The sequence below is a fragment of the Monodon monoceros genome, unplaced genomic scaffold (genome assembly GCF_005190385.1).
Source record: "Monodon monoceros isolate NGI ecotype Baffin Bay Population unplaced genomic scaffold, NGI_Narwhal_1 Super_Scaffold_21, whole genome shotgun sequence".
In the NCBI taxonomy this organism is placed as follows: Eukaryota; Metazoa; Chordata; class Mammalia; order Artiodactyla; family Monodontidae; genus Monodon; species Monodon monoceros.
In genome coordinates, this window is record NW_021703778.1 from 120,566,254 (window position 1) to 120,585,515 (window position 19,262).

The window sequence follows — 19,262 nt, forward strand, 5'->3', positions numbered from 1 at the left end:
CTTAGAGTGAAAGCTCAGTGACCCACTTTATCTTTTTTTGTGGAGGGATCCAGACTTGCAAATTTACTTCTGGTAAAGTGAGAGCACTCCTGGTCTGGATGTGTGTTGATGTTGCTTTGAAAACAAGGTACCACTTTATCACATCAGTCAGTTATTTTTGTAAGTGACCGGGTCCTCAGTGGCTTATTTTAAATCTTGCTCAAGTTTCTTTTCTCTTCCACATTGGGGCTCCTATTTTAGGTTTGGATCACATAGCCTAATATGATTATTAGTTTAATTAATGTACATTTTGAAAATTTATCTCATTAAATAACTAAAATGTATTTCAAAGGCAAATGTAAAGTGACTTTAAGATTGTCTGAAGTTTCCTTTAAAAGGACAATTGTCTATAGTCCTAAAATGAGAGAAAAAGATACTACTTGGCAAACATATGTACTTTTTTAGTGTTTTAAGCTTTATTTTATTTTTGGCAGCGAATATGAACAGAACACCATTCTAGAATCCAAGAGAGGGTAGAGGTAGTTCTCCTCATTACTAATCCCATTTAAAAATTCTGTTGTTCAGTCCCTTTTAAAGATATCACTTTAAGGACCTGTATTTTATCCCTCATTACCTTCATGCCCTCATTGGATAGTTTATGCTCATTTTGAGCTGCTGCCCCTACAAACTGGATTTGATTTGAAGATGCTTTTATCCAAGACCTAGTTTCATGAAAACACTGTACTGAAAACTACCTGTAGAGGAGACTACAGATAGCCATAATTTAATTTGAGTAGACACAAAAATTCTTCTCTTCATGTACTTTTTGGAGCCCCTTCCTATACTAGAAAGTAAACTCTGCATTTGTAGTGTTCATATTCCATGCTTCATTTCCCTGCAGTGACATGAGCAGGCAACCAGTAGACTATGCTCAGTCTCATCTTCAGCACAGCCTCTGGAAAAACATCCTGTGTGACTTTGTTTTATATACAACAAGTAGATATTTAATTTTCACTGTTTTCTATTTCCCAAAATATGATGTGAATCTCAAATAATATGCAGCTAGGAAAAATAGATTTATATAAAGTATAATACCTAGGTAAGTAGATAAGAATAATAGGATGATAATTATTTAAATTAATTTTAGTTTAAGGGAGAGAGGAACAGAGTGAAAAAGACTAAAATGTTCAAATAATTGATATAAAATGTATCACTTTTGGGTTTTTATACTATAAGAAAACTAAAAAATCTGATTAGTAAATGTAAACAATAAATTTTAAAATAAGCCTTCATTATTCTACATTTGAGAAAAATAGAAAGAAGATGTTACAATTTATTCAAATTTCTATCAGGTCTAAATTATTTCAAATTATGGATTTGATTGGTCCAGATCAAGAGGCTAAGGGTTACTTGAATTTATTTTTATGTGAAATATGGAATAAAAGGAGAATAAAAATTTCTTTGGCATGTTAGATGCTGTTATAGACACTGTATTCATGCTTACAATTGCAAGAGCGTTTTAAATTATGTAAAGCATGAAACTTTGAACCTAATCATTTGTTATATTTCCAAATTCCCACAAGATGGCAGAATTTCAGAGCATTTTAGAATATGTGCCTGGTGGGGTAGCTAGAATTATTTTAAATCATGTAACTAGGTTAAGCACAAATACTGTTTTCTGATCACTGATGCAAATAATACTCACACAGTGCAGGGTCCAATTCTTCCTCTTGCTATTTACAGCTTCTATTAAACCGAAGTAATGAAACAATGGATTGCATGGGGTTTACAATACTCCTCAGGTAGAGAACCACTTTCTTGTTTTATAACTCTAATTTGAGGTCATTCATAACCACTCAGGAAAGTACTGCCTCCTTTATTTTATTCATGAGGGTCAGAGATGAGCTGGGATGCAGTCTTTTACAGACGGAACTTCACATCTTGATATTTCAGAGGTTCTGACCACATGGCTGTGTGGCAAGCAGTGAGCAGCAGTTAGTCCTGTCCATCACCAGGTTTGCCCCTATAAATACTTAAATGATTGGGTTTTACTTGTTAAAGGTTTGATATGCTCTGGATGATACACTCTTGTTGTTGGAATCCTTAGGGAAGCAAACTCTTGTTCTTCCTTTATTCCTTCCTTTCCTCCTCCCTCCCCCTCCTCCCCCTTTCTCTCTCTCTCTCTTTCTCTTTCTCTCTTTCTTTTTCCTTCCCTCCCTCCCTCCCTCCCTTCCTTCCTTCCTTCCTTCCTTCCTTCCTTCCCCCTCCACCCCATGCTAGTAGTACTGCAACTGTTAGTGACTCACCAAAGAGAAACCTCTAAGAAACCATTATACTTCCACAGCCTAACAAAGGAGATGAGGTTACTGGAACCACATTCGAATGAGCTACTCTGAGTTATAGCCTAAGAGACAGAGGTTTGAAGTTAGCACCTGTTTCAAATCTTGCCTGAGTTTATATTTGTCTTCTTTTTGTTATCATAGATCAGGCTTTTATATTCTTTAATGTTTTGCATTTCTTTATCTATGGATAGGGTCATCTGGGGATAAATGGCATTCCGTTTTTGAAGTCACCTTTCAAAATTAGAAACTTAGAAGCTAAATTAGACAGTTAGACAGTTCCTTCATTTGACAAGTAGGATATACATAATTTTGAAAATCATTATATCTAAGTGATAATCTTGTTGCTAAGTTTATAATTCAGCCTGAATTCACCTGAAATTTACTAATGCTAATGGGAGATTGTTTATATTACAAGATGCCAAAACTCATAAGAAAAAAGAATTACTGGATTACTTATGGCAAGCATCCCTCAACTGATGATGAGGAATTTGTTATCTCATAATGTTGGGACTGTTGATCATGGGATTTGGTTTTTATGGTGTTAGGTGGGGGTATCTGAACCCAAAAAGTGATTGAGTTAGGTGGTTAGGTGGAGGCTTGTGTTTATAACTGATACACACTTGGGGGGAAGTTTATTTATGCAAGCTGAATTTGAGCTGTTATACATACTGCTCCCAAAATGCTTATGGGCACCATGAGGGCAATATTTTTTAAGATGCTGCAAGCCAAGTTGTTTTGGCTCCCCAGCCACTACATGGAGGCACAGCCACTGAAAAGGGGTATCTCAGTATCAATAGCAAATAGTAGCTTTGAAAGCTGCCTAACTGTATAATAATAATGCCAGAGACTACCTTGAGGGGATACAAGATTCTTCTGCATTCTACTTTCCCACCTCTGGTGCGCAGACTGACTGACACCTTTCCTGTCCCATCTCAACATGCTCTTGAAAAAAATTCAAGGCTATTCTCTTTGTAAGAGAGAACTCTCAGTATGAAATGATTATCTTCTGGGAAGAAAAATAAGCTCCTGAATGTAGAAGATTTCTGTCAGTTTCATTTTGAGTTTTGGAAAAGCAGCTAGCAACATAGGAAGTTAACCATGTTTAAAAATATTTCAGAGATGGTCTTTATATCCTACCCTAGTGGTTAAATATACAGATACAAAATTCAGTTGCAGAGAACTGAATCAACAGTTCTAGTTTATAAAGAGATTTATTACTGAATATTAAATAGCTTACAAAATTATTGGGAGGAATAGACTCCCAGAGTCACACCACAGAAATGGGCTGTGAAGTTGCAGCTGTTTCTGCTTCTGTCAAGTGGTTTCCTGTCATCTCTACTACAGTCCACCCCAGCAAATGAATGTGTTCTGCCTGCCTTTCTCCAACTCAGTTCAGAAATCAAGTCTCTTGTAAGTGTGTCTAATGGAAAACACTAGCTGCAAGGGTGTTAGGCATATTTTTTACAGTGAAAATTATGGCAATAAAAATAATAAATGAATTTTTAGGATTAATTTTATCATTATCTGGATAAAATGTAACCCTTGGAATGCTGAATTATATACTGTCTCAAATATTTACTCAAAATGTTTTTTTATGGTTTTCTTGTACCTACCTTCTTTTAGGTTTACCCTTGTATAAAACGTGGCAGAATATTATATGCAGTTTGGGCCCTAATATGTAATAAAAGGCAAGCAAAGCTTATGCAGGAAAATGTGCTGAAAAGAATAGAGTGGTTTCAGAAAAGGTTGCATTGAAAATCTAGGACTCCTCAGTCCGGGAAAGGTGAACAGACATTGTTTGTGGCAACTGTAAACTTGAAGGAATGGATAGGAAAAAAAGACAAAACTAGGATTTGGTTTGAAATCACTTTGAATAGGTGATTTTAAGATAAATACAAGGAGGTGGTACTCAGCCGACCAACACGTGTCATTTCATTCTTACTATGTAGGCAGAACTGACCGTGCCCTGTGGGAATTTTTACCATTAGAAAATGAATTTGCATACCCTGAGGCTCATGGGCATAGTATGTGCTCAAATATGTCTTTAACATGAATACATTAATGAAAATATAAAAAATCGTTTGACTTGTTAAATTAATTCATCAAAGGTAGATTGTCAAAGGAAGTAAGGAGATAAATATCTCTAAGCCTTTGGACTAGGTCATGGGAAGGAAATGTGGCACAATAGAAAGACTTTGGGTTTAAGCCAGGAATTTAATCCAACTTTGCCATTTGCTAGATGTGTGATCTTGAGCAAATAGCTTAATTTCTAGTAGTTTAGGCTGCTTTCTCTGTAAATTGGAGATAATATATCTAGCATTTTAGCTTGTTGTAAAGATTAGAGATGAAAAAGTAAAATGTCTAGCTACATGCTCTGGTACTTAGCAAACACAAGAAAGTGGTTATTTTGTATTGCTACTTTGTTAGAGGCAGAATGCCAATGGGGTGGACAATTGATACAACCCACATGACAATGCTCATCTCCTGATGTATGTGTGTAACCCCTGTGGCACTCTTCATATCCTGAAATATGTGAGCCACATACAGACTTTCAACTCTCGGACATCATACATTCTTCATACTACCTTGTGCTTAATCAATTGCAGTACAGATCTTTTGGTCTCTCCTACTCCTGTCCTCATTCCAGCCCACATACTGCTCACATACTAATTTTTATCATGACAGTCCCCCATCGGATATCTGCAATGGCTTCATATTGTGCTTACAATTTTTTAAGATGTACAATTCCATTTCACCAAAACTTTAAAGTCTTACTTGTGGGGGTTGCAGGGGAGGATGGGAGAGGACTGGGAGAGAATGAAGATGGATAGGAAAGGTGCACAGTTTGGAATATAGGTAAAAAGCCCAGTGGATAGTAGTAGGTAGATAAGTAGGTATTTTGAGGATAGCTAGATAGATGATAGGTGAAATGAATTAGAGAGAATAGGAGCTGGAGGGTAGGACAGGAGTATGGTGAAAGAGTCTGTATGGTATAGAGTGAACAGATCATTCAGTGAGGGTTGGGAGACCCAGGTTCTGTATCTTGTAACCTAAGTCTCTTAAGTCTCCCTCTGCTGTAGTACGAGCTTCTTGGTTCATGTGACCCAATACCACATGATTCTAAATGAAGAAGGACTACATATTTTTGAAGGCACATTTATAAATATTATGCCCTGGTAACAAATCTAAGATTTGAGGAAGAACTCATGCAGGATGCTTTTTGTTTTTGTTTTTCTTTGCTCCCTTCCTTCCTTCCTTCTACTTTCTTTTGTTGTAATTTTTGCATTAGCTCTATATTTCCATCATACTTTCTCAAAGAAATCAATATCTATTTTTTTCTGGATAGGAGAATAACATGTTTGTTGCAAAAATAAATACTAAGAATAAAAAGAAGCCCATATTTTCACATTGGGCATTTATGTTGTTTCTGATTTTTGTATTATAAAAATCTTATAACATTGGACATCTGGAAATGTGAATGATCATTTCCTTTAGATAAATTTTTAGAAATGAAATTCTTGAGGAAGAATGCACATATTTTTAAGGGTTTGGTCATGTATTTCATTTTCCGTTTCCCTTTGTCCCTCCCACAGGTAGGTACAGGGATGAGAAGACTTTTTTATGCATACCCTCACCAACAACTGGATTTACTGATCTTTTAAATGTTTCCTAATCTATTGGGTGAAAATAGCATCTAATGGATGTGTTCGTTTGCATTTCATTGGTTAATAGTGAATCTGAAAATATTTTCTTATGGTTTTGGCCATGTGTAGCAGGCAGTATTATACCATAGATTATCATATTCTTTTTCAAGAAATGCCATTATCAACTCCTTTGTAGCAAAAGTAGTGAGTCCATGCTAAGTATGTTCCTGTGTATGTGTTATTTTATATGAAGAAGAAGAAAAACTTTTAAACTATGTTATTTGGTAGTGGTCTAATATATGATCTCTAAAATAAAAAGGATTCTGAATCTATGCTTTATATCCTTAAGCCAAATTGATCTAATTTTGGGTTTTCTGTTTTATTCTGTTTTGCTAGTAGGGGTACTATGACAGAAATATGTGTGGCATATTTCTAGTGATCTGACCATTTTCACTTTGCCATAGCTCTATTTCCCAGCATGAGTTAAACTTGGCCAACTTTCCTTTTCCATGTTTGCTGAAGTAGGGCCTTGTCTGCTTTAACATGATCATCTTTATGAGGGAGTTCTCTATGGATAATGTTAGAGAGTGACATGGGCCATGGTCCAAATAACAGTAATGTTCACTTTAGAATTGTCTTTCAATAAAATCCTCACAGTGCTTCAGTGGCATTAACTGGTAGCTGTCCTTATTATCCTTTTTTTATAGAACTGGGCTCCTAAAGTTTGAAATGAAACAGGCAAGAGCAAGTCAAACATTTTCCGTAATAATGTTGAAATGAGTGAGGAAAGAATCCAGAACCTTTGTCAATGTTTCTTTTTTAATCTCAGTTTTCCGACTTTCATTTAAAGCCACCTTTTCTTCACTGATGAGTTCTGCATGCATAGTCGGCTAATGTGTGACTAATTCACTAAGTGTTTCTTCCCCAGTGTAGAGAACAAGATCATTTGGAAGAGATTCAATTCCAAACCTCCTCTTATCAGGTTTGCCTTATTAGCTTTGGTGTCTGGGTATACCCAGTATGCCTTATTCCTGCTGCAAGTGGAATTGTTTGCTAGGAGAGGAAAACATTCTTTGCCCTTGAGAAACCTTCAAAGTGAGTGAAAATTGCTGTGATGCAAACTCTGGGAAGCAATTTGTAGACCTTTGAGCCACCGGCATTGCTATTTCACATCTTAGTGTCTGTCCTCCCTATTTCATCACATTTTTTGTCTGCCTTGTTATATCAGAAGAATTATTTTGTTTGCTCTAGTAGGCCCAGGGATATGATCTGAAGAGAAAATCAAGATGCCAAGACAAAGTAATCCAGGAAGTGAGGACAATGTTGGAATTTAAGGAAAATTCCATAGAAAAGAAAGAAATTTCATTGTCTAAGCTTTTCCCCTTTCCCCCTTTTTCCTTCAGTCATTTCTCTAGCAACCTACTGGCTAATGTCCTTTTTACTTCTACACTTCAAGTAACCATCATCCCTCACTATTATTGCACTGTGGATCACTTGTACCCTCTTCAGAAGCATATCTGGTTTAAGGGCAGCATTCTGTGTCTGTTAAATAGTGTTGAGTAAATGTTTAATGAATTGCACTGAGTAAAAAACCCCTAAAGATTCCTGGGCACAGACTGTTTAGACTTGGAGTTCTTAGTCAGTTCCCTAATACAAATGCTCTGTCCAAAGTTTTCACCTTAGGATAGAGTCTGTTTTATTTTATCAAGAAAGAGGGGAGGTAAATAGCCACTGCATTGATTTAAAGAAGGCAAATATTCTACCTTACAAAGTAGTCTAAGACATAAAGCAAAGTAGCAAACTTTGAGAGATTAAAATATTAAAAATCAGAAGTCAGAATTGTCTTTGCAAATATAAGTGAGAAGGGAAAGGAAGTTGCATAAAAACACACAGGAGTCAAATTTTCCAATCTTCTCATACAATTGAAATGAAAAGGGAGCACTAATATTGTCAAATATCAATCAATAGGTAAAATTAAATTTTTGGAACAATGAGGAGTAAAATCTATTGTGGCAATATCTGACAGATGGAACTTGGGTGAGACAAGTGAGATGAGCCTTGTGATACAGTGTGGAGAGTGAACGGCACAACTGGCTGTAATTGAGCAGGAAAGAAAGGCTGAAAGAGACAAGCAACAACCAAAGAAGTATAACATGGCCACTGAAACATGTGAAACTTACCCCACAAGCTGCCACAGCCCGGCCCTCAATCCTGACTGCTAAGGTCCTGTGGTAACAAATGAATTCTCTTTGGAAGAGTTTTAAGAGATTTTATTGGGACTCTGTTGCATCCCATGAGTGGGAGGTAACATCCCAATGCCAGCCTGAGCTAGAGGTTTTCCACAAAAAATTTATCATCTCCAGAGTTGTAGTTCTCTGAAAGGCTCCATCTCCTTTCTAACACATCTAGTCATCTTCCTATGATGGAAAAGGGTGCAGTGAGGTGAAACTTAGTGGGAAAAATTTGAACACAACTCTTTCTCCTTGGATATTCCAGTAGGTCAAGACTACACTCAATATCTGGTTATTCTCTCTTTGTCTGTTCCCACACCCTTGATCCATTTTACATTTTTCTGCCCATCTCTGTGCCCCACCAAGAATGACCTCTGTGTGTACTGCTTCCCTTCCGGGGTTTCCTTGTTGGATGCTTCCAACTGTATTTCACCAATGAGAGGCATTGGCAGGACACTAAAGAGCAGAGGGAGAGAGACTAGGATATTTCTCCCCTCCTCCCTCCCTCACCATCTCTGGCAATTGTTGTTTCTCCACCACTGCCTCCTCAGGTGGCCCCTCCTCTACAGTTCTAGCTCTCCATGGGTTCCGGTGATGCTCTTCTTTCAGTCCCTTCAGTCCTAGTGGTAGTGATGACTTTCCATTAAGTTGGACTCTGAGCACCTCTCCATTCCTTGTTTATTCTCTTAACTCTGCTCACATTTCTCACCTTCTTAAGGAGTCCCGTTCCCAAAGTCTCTTTATTTGAATCACCTGGAGGTAAATTCTGTTTCCTGCTTGGGGACCTGACTGGTACAGTATCCAACCTGGAAGGTCTTTTATTCTTTAGTTTCTATATGAAGAAAAAATAGGAATTTTTCATTGTTCTAATTATATCCTTGCTTATAGGAGCCTGTATCATAAAACTATTGTTTTGATTCAATTAAATAGGTAAAAAAGGGAAAAAAGAGGCATTGGGCAGATTCTAGGTCTTCTTAAGTCATTCTGCCTTAATGTGGTATGTTCATCAGTAAATGGTTTGGGAAATTAAATTGGAATATTTTGCCCTCACTAGGTTCACAAATATTTAGTATTGCACCTTTTGTTATTAATAATAATTATTAAACCAAGAGTATATAGGAGAGCAGAGTCACAGGAGTAAATTCTTCTCAAATCATGACACAGGTATGAGAGGTGAACTATAAATACTGCTGGTGGAATACATGCTTTTAAAAATATGGAAAAATGTTGTCATGTGACACTGGAGATTGTGCTATAATTACTGCTGGCTAGTTTAGTTATTTTGTGAGTTTGAAACACTTCGCATGTGTCAAGAATTGTGCTATTTGAAATGAGCTTTTAACACAGAAGCTGAAAACCTCTGAAAAGCTACATAAGAGAACGGAAGACAGATCTATTTAGTTTTTTGTATGATATTTTGACTGGGATCGTGCACCCTTAAATACTTTCAGAGAAGAGTAATTAGATATGGCCATAAAACTGAAAGAAATAGATGATTGTGGATTTTTATCATACTTATGAATTAATTTGTTGACTGTTCCCTCAAATTTCCATCTAATGAATTGTAGTTTCTATTGCAACTATAGGAATTAAAAAAGAGATCAATGACACATCTTTGCCTCAAAGGTATTACTGTTTAGTCAGAAGGAATGTATGTATGAAAAAACTAGAAAACATTTGTAAGGTGATATGTAAGCACTGACCAAATGTGTTACTCAGGATACTTAGTTGCAGATGACAGAAACCTTAGCTTAATGAGATTACATAAAATGGATTTATTGGTCCACATAACTGAGAAGTATAGGGAATAGAGCTATCTTTTGGTTAAATGGATGCCATTAGGTCACTTATTCTCTCCCCATTCATCATCTCTTCTTTCTTCTGTGTTGGCTTTAATCTCAGGCAATGTCTTCCTAATCTGTGGTAGAGTTGGCTATTGGATGAAATTATAAACTCAATTATCTTTATAGCTAGCAGTTCCCATCAAAAGAATATGCCACTTTTCTGATACTTGCAGCTAGAGTCCCAAGAAAGGTTGTGATTGTTCTGAACTAGATCATGTGCCATCCCTGAATATCCTTGTCGCCCAGTATTAGGGTGCTCGATTGGCTCATCCTGGATCATGTAGTTATCCCTGTGGAAAGTGAAGATGGGATGTAAGGGGTCATAAACTTAGATTTCCATGAAAAAGGCTGTATTACAAGAAGAGGATGAGAAAAAGCAGAGTGAACAGACAAAAACTATGGTTACTACGGTCGACTACCATTTATTTCTTGACTACTCAATAACAAACTTTCTTCCCATATGCATCATTTCAAAATGCCACTGCATGACAATGGGAGTATTAGACTTAAAATCAATAATGCACTCATTCCCAAAGCAAAGAGAAGAAAGTTAATGTCTCATTCAGGTGCTGTCTTCACCTCCCCTGTCCTCACCTGTGTTAACTTAATCCCTTTACATTTTAAATTTTATCACTTGCAACATTCTACTTCCTGATATTTCTGGATTAGTCAGGGCTCTCTTATATAAAAGTGACAGAAAAATAGTGGAAACTATGTTAACCCAAAAGAAATTCATTGATGCTTATAAATGAAAAGTTTACAGTTGGATCTCAGGCATAATGGATTCAGGGATTAAAGTGATGCTATCAGGACATCATCTTTCCCCACTTGAGCCTCATTTTACTCATAGTTGTTTTAATTTGAGGGAAAATTTTTCTTAAATGGTAGCAAAACTGACCACTAGTCTCTCTAGGCTTACCTCAATGGCACAGCCAGCAATTCCCATGATTAGTGTCCACTTCTTTAGGGTTCAACAAAATTTCCAGGGATTGATCTGACTGACTTAGGGAAAATGCCCATCCCTGAGCCAGTTGCTGCAGTTTGCTTTGCGGTGTGAGTGTGTGTGTTGGAGGTGGCAGTGGAGTAGATGGAGTACTCTAAATTGCTGGCTATCCCAGTGGTCATGATGATAGGAAGAGCTCAGCTCCATCTGGACAACATGGGATGTGTTTCACATAAAAATGAGAACCTACTTCCAGCAGAAATAGTTTACACAGGAAAATAATGCAGACAAAGACCATAACTACCACACTACACAATAAATGATAGAGTGAAGAAAATAAATAAGTCTTTATTGAGTTCCTGTAAAGTTCCAGTTATCTGGTATATTATTTCACATTTATCAAATAAATTTGTTCTAAATCACAGTAGTGAGTGGTACTACTAGGATTTTTAAAATCTGTCTAGTAACTCATGGCATTTAAGTATATTCCCTACCACTTTAAAGAAGGTGATTCTGAATTTCCTTCTTGGAAGAAGTATCAGATTTTGGAAGACTAGGGAGAGCATTAGGTGGATGATAAGTGGAGATGGAAAAGAGGAGGACATGCAGGAAATAAGGTTGTCCTTAATCTGATCAGCCAAAGCAATCTTGAGAAAGAAAAACAGAGCTGGAGGAATCAGGCTCCCTGACTTCAGACTATGCTACAAAGCTACAGTAATCAAGACAGTATGGTACTGGCACAAAAACAGAAATATAGATCAATGGAACAGGATAGAAAGCCCAGAGATAAACCCACGTACATATGGTCACCTTATCTTTGATAAAGGAGGCAAGAATATACCATGGATAAAAGACAGCCTCTTCAATAAGTGGTGCTGGGAAAACTGGACAGCTACATGTAAAACAATGAAATTAGAACTCTCCCTAACACCATACACAAAAATAAACTCAAAATGGATTAAAGACCTAAATGTAAGTCCAGACACTATAAAACTCTTAGAGGAAAACATAGGCAGAACACTCTATGACATAAATCACAGCAAGATCCTTTTTGACCCATCTCCTAGAGAAATGGAAATAAAAACAAAAATAAACAAATGGGGAAGTGTAAGCCTCGACAAAGTGAGAGAGTAGCATTGACATATATACACTACTAAATGTAAAATAGATAGCTAGTGGGAAGCAGCTGCATCACACAGGGAGATCAGCTCTGTGCTTTGTGACCACTTAGAGGGGTGGGATAGGGAGGGTGAGAGGGAGACGCAAGAGGGAGGGTATATGGGGATATATATATATATACATATAGCTGATTCACTTTGTTATACAGCAGAAACTAACACAATATTATAAAGCAATTATACTCCAATAAAGATGTTAAAAAAAAAAAGAATCCATACTAGAGGAGAGCAGGGGGAACTTAAAAGCAAGATTCAGATGGATTATTTTGAAACTCTGGAGTATAGATGAGTACTAGAAGAGTGTTCTAAAATGCAAATTCCAGGGATTTCACATGTTCAGATTTGATAGGTCTGGAGTGGGGCACAGCAATATATATCTAAACAAGGACTCAAGATGATTCAGATGCAGGTCATTCCCAGACCACAGTTACTTTCAGAGGTTTAATAGACAGGTGTTTGATTAACTATGAAGGGCAATCAAGCTGGAGGAGAAGGGAGTCTGCTGCAGATGGTAATTGGAAGGCTGGGAAAGGGCCTTGATTGTAGGGAGAGTTGATGAATTCTGTTTAGATAATTCTTATTCACAGTTATGTTTGAACTTTCAGTGTGTAAATTTCAGTTAGTATTTTCTGTGTATATAAAGCTGTTGATAAAAAGATGTCCTGGAATGAAAACTATTAGGCACTTGTCCTTGATCAACAATACTGGAATTGCACTAGGAACTTACTGGCTTTGGCTGGTTTGGTGCAGAGTTTGACATGGACTAGGGATGTGACTATAATAATAAGCCATACTGAAGCTGTTGTGTTTTTCAAAATGTCCGGTTGGACATTCTTTTCTTGTCTAGAAATTATGACTGTGAAAACTAATCTAGTGGTATCTGAAAAATTGAGATGAGGAGATTTTTGTTAGTATGACACATAGATTCTCACATTCTCTTAACATATCTTATGGTGGCCAAGATGTTAATAATGTTACTAATGAATTTTTACCCCATTAAGGCAATGGTACCTCATGGGGCAAATTATTTATTTTATGCTAAGCCTCCCGTCAAATTATATAGTACTCTCTTAATTTGCCACAATAGTTTTAAGAGAGGCCCACTACTCTGAGAAAATGCGATGTTGGTAGTTTTTCTTTCCTCTTTTATTTTCAGATCTGGACTGTCCCTTTCTGGAGCTCTGTGAACCATGCTGGGCAACCAAGATATTTTGTGACATGATCATGCTTAACCTCTCACAGCTCCTTGATACAATTTCAGTTATTTTGGTGAGGGAAGGAAAAGTTGTCTTCATAAGTTATTCAGTGTTTCTAAGTATCATTTTCTGAGGAAGGCCTTCACCTAAAGTATTTTCTCTCCATGATATTCTGGGTAGTTTCATGAAAGGTGATTTATATAGGTTTGCTTATAGAGAAAATGCTTTTTTACACAGCTTTTCTTTCTTGATGCTCACTCAGCCAAGATACCTGTCTGACCTAGTGAGGTTATGAGTTCATTTCTTTCATCTCAGTTTATGGTGACCCAGGTCAATGTATACATTTGTACAGGAGTAAAGCAGGATTAAATGAAAATTTAGCCCTTTCCCCCAGTATTTATTACTTTGATAGACTTAGATTCAGTCAGAATCTACTTTTATATATATTCCTATAAATGCATATAATTTTAATCCTTTGAGAATTTCTCCCTAATTCTACATTTTGCTGTATGCAATCCATACCAATGTTATTTACTTTTCACAAAAGGAAAAAACTTCACTAAAACCATAGTGATTCAAGTATTTATAGCAGCTTCTTTTTTTTTTTTTTGCTGTATGCAGGCTTGTCACTGTTGTGGCCTCTCCCATTAAGGAGCATAGGCTCTGGATGCGCAGGCTTAGTGGCCATGGCTCACGGGCCCAGCTGCTCCGCGGCATGTGGGATCCTCCCAGACCGGGGCACGAACCCGTGTTCCCTGCATCGGCAGGCGGACTCTCAACCACTGTGCCACCAGGGAAGCCCTAGAGCAGCTATTGATTATTAATAGAAGCTTTCCATTGCCTTTCCCCTCCTTTTTTTTTTTTTTTTTGCCGTACGCGGGCCTCTCACTGCTGTGGCCTCTCCCGTTGCCGAGCACAGGCTCTGGACGCGCAGGCTCAGCGGCCATGGCTCACGGGCCCAGCCGTACCGCGGCACGTGGGATCTTCTCGGACCGGGGCACGAACCCGTGTCCCCTGCATCGGCTGGTGGTCTCTCAACCACTGCGCCACCAGGGAAGCCCTCCCCTCCTTTTTGTTAAGGAGTTTATTCTGTGCAAGAAGATACTTTATTTTAGTGCAAGTATCAAGACCAAGGGAATAATAAAAGTTACAAGATCTGTTTCCTTCTCTGTTACTTCTCTCTCTCTCTCTAATGTAAGATCTAGTGCTGCTTTTCTAGGATATCAGGAAGGTAAATCAGATTATTTTTTTTCTTATGCCATACATAAACTAAAATCCTTTCCCCACAAAATCCATGGATAATTATATAACTTGTATGAATCCACCGCTGTCAGTGGTTATCTCTCTTTCTGACCATCTTTCAATTGACTGGAGAGTGGGAAGGTTAACTTTAATTATGCATTCTGGAAGAAAGCAACCATCATAAAGTGTTCATATTGTTTCCTCTGCTGCTTTGTTCAGGTCCCATGGATAACTTTTGAGACCGATTAGGAGAGGTGCTGAAGTCTCAAACAGGATCATAAAAATATTCATAATTATGACTTGACAGAAAATGCTGCCCTACTGAATTGTTATCTTAGGCAGGTTGGTTCCCCTTGGTGTCATCTAATGTTTATAGACCCGGACAAGGGTGCATTTGGTTATCTACTATGACATCCAAGAGTGGTTGTTTACAACTTTGAAATAACACACACACACACACACACACAGAGCCCAGAAAAACTGAAGGTAACATAGCTATCAGAATAGATTATGATTTAATTTTCATTTTGTATATGAGGGTATATTCTGGGTTTTTTTTACTGGTAAGGAGAGGATGGGCAATAAATGTTTGTATTTGTATCTGAAATGAAAATGTACCTAATTCAGCAGCAGAAAGGCAATGTACTAAGGGATATTGGGTTTGATATTCTTAATTAAGAAACCCACTAGAGTCATGTTTGGAAATTTGTTCCACTTCTCTGAGCTTTAGTTTCCCGCTTCCAAAACAAAAGTGCTAGAACTATTTATCATTTGACTTTGTGAAAACTAATGAGGAAGAACTGTGATAGAGGAAAATAGGAATAAAATTAGGGAAATGACTGGAGCTTAGCACCAATATTTTACGAGTAGTTTCAATAAATAATGATCATACAGGGCTTCCCTGGTGGCGCAGTGGTTGAGAGTCCGCCTACCAATTCAGGGGACACGGGTTCGTGCCCCGCTCCGGGAAGATCCCACATGCCGCGGAGTGGCTGGGACCATGAGCCATGGCCGCTGAGCCTGCGCGTCCAGAGCCTGTGCTCTGCAATGGGAGAGGCCACAACAGTGAGAGGCCCGCATACCGCAGAAAATAATAATAATAATCATACAGGAGATGTAATATATTCTAAAATAGTGTTTCAATACAGTGTATCAAAGTTTTGATACTTTTTTTGAAAATTATAGAAAAACCATTATTTACACATACTGTGTTTGTTTAGATATTAATACTGTGATCTGAGATTTCTTTTGGTATAGTATTTTCCTGGTATATAGTTATTTTTCCCTAAGATTTTACTTTTAATCATTTTTGTTCCCATAATTTTTTTAGCTTTAATTTTCACACTATAAAAGTCATCTATTATAAGTATACAATTCAGTGAATTCTAGTGAATTTATAAGTTCTGCAGCCATCACCACAATCCACTTTTAGAGCAATTTGATCAGTCCCAAAAGTTCCCTCATGCAGGTGAACTCTGGTTTCATTGTTGTTCTGCTTTCTGTCTCTGTAAATTATCCTTTTATAAACATTTCATATAAGTGGAATCAATATGTAGCCTTTATTGCTGGCTTTTTTCACTTAGCAAAATATCCTTGAGATTCATCCCTGTTGCTGCATGTATTAGTAGTTCATTTCTGTTTGTTGCTGAATAAAATTTACCAGGTAAGCCACGTGGGCCTGGAGTTACTTTTTGGGGACTGTTTTCAAATTGAAATCAATTTTCTTAATGCATGAAAGGTGAATTTCTTCCAGGTGAATATCTTCTTGGTCAGTCTCTACTCCAGCCTCAAGAAAACACTGATCAGCATTCTGTCACGATAGATTAGATTTGTCTTTTATAGCATTTAATAAAAATGGAATTATAATGTATGTATACTTTTGTGCCTAGATTTTTTTTTCTCTGCATAATGTTGTTGAATGTGTCCACAGTTTGCTTGATATGTTATATGCTTTTTATGTTATATGTTAATGTGTGGATATACTGCATTTTGTTTATCCATTCAACTCTTGATAGAAATTTGAATTGTTGCTAGTTTTTGGTAATTATAAATAAAGCTGCTAAGAACATTTATATACAAGTCTTTTTGTGGAAAAATGTTTCATTTCTCAAGATCACCTTATTTCCTGTGAGCTTGCCAAACACGGTTATTGGTTCTAGTAACTTTTTGTTCCATACGGTTTTCTACATACACCATCATTTTGTTTGCAAATAAACAGAACTTTACCTCTTTCTTTCTAATCAGTTTGCCTTGTCTTTACCTTACTAAATTACACTGGTTAGTACTTTGAGCACATCATGAATAGTAGTGATGAGAGTAGACACTCTTGCTTTCTTCCTAATTTTAGGGGAAAAGATTCAGTATTTCATATTAAGTATAATGTTAGCTGTAGGTTTTCTTGTAAATGCTCTTTATCAGGTTGTGGAATTTTCCATTTATTACTAGTTTTCTAGAATTTTTATAATGAATGCTTATTATAATTTGTTGTATGACTTTTTTGTATCTATTAGATGATCATGCAATTCTTTTTCAGTATGTTGATAGAGTGAATTATATTGATTGATTTTCAAAGGTTGAGGTAGCCTTGATTTCTTGGAATAAACCCCAACTGGCAATGTATTATTCTTTTTATATATTGTTGAATTTGATTTGTTAATATTTTAAGGACTCTTATGTCTGTATTTGCGTCTATATTGGGGGTGTTTCTCTACAGTTTTCTCTCTTATGATGTCTTTGTCTGGTTTTGGTTTCAGGGTAACATTGTCTTCATAAAATTAGTTGGGAATTTTCCCCTTCTTTGAAATTTTGGAAAAGTTGCTATAAAATTGTATTATTATTCTTCTTTAAATGCTTGTGAGAATTCACCAGGTAAGCCATCTGGATGTCCTGTGTTAGTTTTGGTGACTTGTGCCTTTCATGAAATTTTCCTATTTCATGTAGGTTTTTGAAACTATTGCCATGAAGTTGTTCATAAATTTGTCTTTTCTTTTAATATTGGCTGCATCTTTAGTGATACCCATTTTATCTAAACTGTTGAATTTATTGTTACAAAGCTATTCATAATATCCCCTGATTATCTTTTGTCAGTCTGTAGGTTGACTAGTGATTTGCTGTCTTTTTAAAATTGACATTGAAAATTCGTGTCTTCTCGTTTTTTCTTATTCTAACTAGAGTTTTATATCTCTTGATTATTTTCAAAGAAGAAGTTTTGGGATTTTTTTTCTCTATTTTTTTTCTATTTAACTAATTTCTTCTCTTATTTTGATTATTTTCCTCCTTCTACTTACTTTTGATTTGCTTTTCTCTTTAAAGATTTTTTAAAGTAGGAGATTAAAGCTTTTAGATCTTTATTTTTTACTAACATAAGCAATTATAGCTATAAATTCTTCTCTAAACACAATCTTAGTTGCATCCTATACATTTTAATTATTATGTCTTAATTATCATCCAGTTCAAAATATTATCCATGCATACTTGGAGGAATTTTCATTTTGCTTTTGTTGAGTGGCATGCCCTGTAAACACCAATTAGGTCAATTTGTATCATAGTATTTTAAAGTGTTCTACATTTTTACTGGTTTTCTACTTATTCTCTTAATTACTGAGAGAAGTGTATGGAAATTCTAACTGTAATTTTGGATTTGTCTCTTTTTTTTTTATTCAAACTACAAACTGTGCTTAGTAATGAAATTGGCTTTCATTCTGGTACAAACTCCTTATCCTATTACAGTGTGGTTACAATCAGTTATCAGATAAACACCAGTATATAGATCACATTTTTAGTATCTGTTCTGGAATCACCAGTATATTATTATGGGTATACAGAAAGCCTTCAAATACCTATGTGTTTGAAACTTCAAAATGAAAGGATTAAATCTTAATATGAAAATGAGACTGTTTAAATAACTAAAAGAGACTGAAAGTTATTTGAGATGTCACTAAGAGAGCCCAGTATCTAGTTGGAATACAGAGATATGACAGATTTCAGTTATTTCAAAAATAACCATTTTATTTTTACAGCCTAATTAGTTAATACTTCCTACTAAAACAATTACACTTGGTATAGCAAATCCTCAGCTTAAAGTGTTTTAAATTAAAGCCAACTCAGTTGTTACCTAAAAACATAATTTTCAGAAAACTGAGGCTTAGAGTTCAAGTTCACATTGAGAGAACATGGTCAAAATAGGATCTGAAATCACTTTGCCTTTCTCAAAAGCACATGTTCTTAACCACTTCGCTATGGCTCACTGTTTCTCTAAAATTCTGAGATCCTTGGCAAGGCTATTTCTTTCTTACAGTGTATAAGAATGCCTAAAGATACCTTAACTGAGAGCCATTCCTCAATATTAAAAGTGTTCCTTTTTCTGATTCCATGACAACCACGCAAGCTTTTGATAATTTGGCTCCCTCTGTAGTTTTCCTACAGGATGGGAGTCAGCTGGTCATATTAATATGAACATTTGGTATAAATGACAGATTTATTTCTTACTGTGAATCAATACACTGCCATTCTACTTTACATTGATATCTGGGAACTTGTCCTGGAGAGACAAATCCATTTTTAGTGGACTGATAAAAATCAGTTTTATGAATTGACGAGGCTGAAGACTAGAATAAATTGTGTTGGATTCACTGAGATAAATGCTGCCCTCATTGTACCCTGT